General features: G+C 38.9%; 1 protein-coding gene across 1 annotated transcript in view; it reads right to left on the minus strand.

Moving 5' to 3' along the window:
- The window catches only part of LOC106883006 (CWF19-like protein 2), a 42,527-nt gene that overhangs the window by 18,789 nt on the left and 20,062 nt on the right, over positions 1-3,676 (minus strand). The gene's annotated exons all lie outside the window — the stretch shown is intronic.

Raw genomic sequence — 3,676 nt, forward strand, 5'->3', positions numbered from 1 at the left:
ATATATATATATATATACCAGAATTGACAAGGAGTTTAATCTTCTCATAAATCATGTGCAAAATCAAGTATTTTTTTGTTTTGTATTTTTATCATTATTTGAAGCCAGTACAGAGACAAAATCTTCCAACAAGAACTTCTGCATAGAAAGGATCAACATCTTATCCAGGAAGAGATTTATTTCCCATCAAATTAAAACTACGGCAAAAGGAGATCAACACTGATCCCTGTGGATTCTAGTAAAACTTTGGCAAAGAATTAGCTGAAAATGAGAATACAACAGGGTAAAATATATGAATCAAAACAGTGGGGTGTATACAGAAGAGGCTTACAACACAATAGTAAAATATAACACAAAGTATTAGAAGATTAAAAGAGATTAAGGTTAGTCTATTTGAGGAGAAAGACCACACATAAGTAATGTTCACTTCAAAAATAAGAAGGAGAAAACATTAAGCAGACAAGTCAACATTTACAGTGAGAATAACATTAAGGTTATTTTGAAATGCAGAGTACAGTGATTTTTAAAAGGGGGCAGTACTGTCCCCTATGAAGGAGGAGATTACCTGAGGGGATGGCAGGGTGTGCCAAGGTAAGAAACAGAAAGAAAATAATAGCTAAGTACTGTCCTTTACTGACAGTTGTAGCCCAAGCAGATTTGGAAACACACGGAGGGTGACTGAGGGCATATAGATTGATACACCTTGTAAATTTCTATAACAATGTACCTAGCTAACCAAACTTAATTGGATTATGTATAACTTGTTAATTTATTATTATTATCATTATTATTATTATTATTTATTTTATTTTGTCGTTGTTTCTGAGAGTGCAGGTTTACTCTGAATAATATAGCTGAATAAATTAAGAGTAACAAGAAACTAGTGATGAGTTTAGGGCAGTAAGTTGAAACCTGTTTGATCGGTGTTGTCCTAATATATATTTATGTAATTGTAGAAAAAATAAACAAGAAATCTTTGAGCGAGGGAGGGAACTACTATCTGGTAAGACAAATCATCAACTAGAAACAACAGCCAATCTACCTTAAATCATGTCCTAACATCTTAAAACAAAAGAAGGTCATATTAGATAATGTAATCTAAAATACAGTATGTCTGGAAAAAAAAAGCAAGATAGTCATAGATGGAATGACTTGCTCAGTCAGAGCTGAACGAGGGCTAAACAAAAACAATAACCATTATTGATATCTACAAGGGCATCTCTATATGATCAGTCAACCTGCTAGAAATAGCAACCAAATATTCTTCAAAATACACATCTACAGTTTTATAAAACAGAAATGACATATTAGGCAACGTAATAATCCTAGTTACTTCAAAAAAGGCATGATGGTCATGGATAGAATACTTTTGATCTTAGACTGGCTTGCTCAGCTATAACTTGGAGCTGAGTATTGTCAACATCATCATTTTAACATCTGTTTTTCCATTCTTGCTTGGATTAGACATAATTCCTTGAGGCACTTTCTCCATAGCTGGAAGTCCTTCCTATCATCAATCCTTACCTGTTTCCTAATAACATAATTCCCTTTGTCCAGACATGTTTCCATGGAAACAAATGAAACTACTCAGGTGATGAAGACACTTGCTTTCAACTATCACATAATGTATCAACAAGGAGACACACACACACACACACACACACACACACACCAATGCCTCACCCCTCCCATAAATTCATTGTCCTGCAAGTTACTTGGTAACCCTGCTGGTGCTGGTGTCATGTAAAAAGCATCCAGTCCACATTGTGAAGTGGTTGGAATTTGGAAGGACAGCTAAATGCCCTTCCTAATGCCAACCACTTTGAGAGTGTAGTGGGTGTATTTTACGTGCCACTGGCACAGGAGCCAGTAAAGCAGGCCTCGTAATCATCATGTTCGGATGGTGCTTTTTACATGCCACCAGCACAGGAGCCAGTCAGGCGGAACTGGCATCGACCACGTTCAGATGGTGGTTTTTACGTGCCACCAGCACGGGAACCAGTCAGGGGTCACCAGCCCCAGCTACAATATTGGTTTTACTTGATTCAACAGGTCTTCTCAAGCATATCATATCGCCTGACACATCAGGAATATTCTTAACAGGACCAGACATGCGTGGCTGTGAGCTCACTTTAGTTGCTAGGTCTTCTCAACCACAGCATATCTCCAAAGGTCCTGGTCTCCTGACATTGCCTCTGTGAGGCCCAATGTTGGAAGGTCATGCTTCACCACCTCATCCCATGTCTTCTTAGGTCTACCTCTTCTACGGGTTCCTTCTACAGTTACGGAGTGGCACTTACTCACACAGCTGTCTTCATTCATATGTAACACATGGCCATACCAGAGTAGTCGCCTCTCTTGCACACCACATTTGATGCTTCTTATGCCCAACTTTTCTCTCAGGGCGCTTACACTCTGTCATGTATGCACACTAGCATTACACATCCAGCAGATCATACTAACTTCATTTCTTTCAAGCCTACACATGTCCTCAGCAGTCATGGCCCATGTTTCACTGCCATGTAGCATGGCAGTTCGCACACATACATCATACAGTCTACCTTTCACCCTAAGCAAGAGGCCCTTAGTTGCCAGCAGAGGTAGAAGCTCCCCAAACTTTGCCCAAGTTATTTTTACTCTAGTTGCTACAATCTCAAAGCAACTGCCCCCACTACAGACTTTGTCGCCTAGGTAGCAGAAGCTATTAACTACTTCTAGTTTCTTTCCTTGGCATGTGATGGAATCTTGTTTTCTGTACATCTTCAGTGTTTATTGCTCCAGTGCTTCTGCCACACACAAAGACTATTTTCCCGGTTAACCTTACTTTGATACTGCTGCACCTTTTATGTGTCCATAGCTTACACCAGGTACATCGTATGGAGTTTATCTCCTAATATAATTAGCATAGTTGTTTTTATATATTTGTCCAAAATCATGCAGGAAGGAGTAGGAGAAAGAGTAGTATAAATGAAGTGGAGAGGAGAGAAAATAGTAATTCAGTGAAGGAGAAGTAGTGAGAGTAATAGCCCTGAGAGGGAGTGAGAGAAAGTAATAGTAATGAGAGAGAGGAAGTAGCAAAGAGCTTGTCATGTATCTTCTGTTTTTCTCCATCACAACATATGAATGAGAAAGGAAGGGGTGAGAGACGAATAACGAAGGAAGGGGTGAAAAAAGTCAGTGTTTCAACTCTGTATGAGTATCATGTGTGTGTGTGTGTGTGTGTGTGTGTGTGTGTGCAATGGAAGTGGGATGGTGAACATTCAATGCTGAAAAGAAAAAAATCAAACAGCGTTTCAACTCTGTGTGAGTATATGTGTGTATGTGTGCGCGTGTGGAAGGGAAGTATGTGAATGTATGTGAACATTGACATGTGTATTAATTTGATTTACCATCAATATCTTCTACTATAATAATAATCTTGTGTATTTCTCCATCACAACATATGAATGAGAAAGGAAGGGGTGACAGATGAATAAGGAAGGAAGGAAGGAAGGGGTGATGGCAAACTTGGTAGTGGGACGATGGAAGTTCTACAGTGAAGAAAAAAAATCAGTGTTTCAACTCTGTATGAGTATATGTGTGTGTATATAAAAGGAGTCATGTGAATGTTTGTGTGTGTGTGTGTGTGTGTGTGTGTGTGTATGTGTGTGCAATGGAAGTGGGATGGTGAACATTC

Source organism: Octopus bimaculoides, chromosome 6 (assembly GCF_001194135.2).
Source record: "Octopus bimaculoides isolate UCB-OBI-ISO-001 chromosome 6, ASM119413v2, whole genome shotgun sequence".
NCBI lineage: Eukaryota > Metazoa > Mollusca > Cephalopoda > Octopoda > Octopodidae > Octopus > Octopus bimaculoides.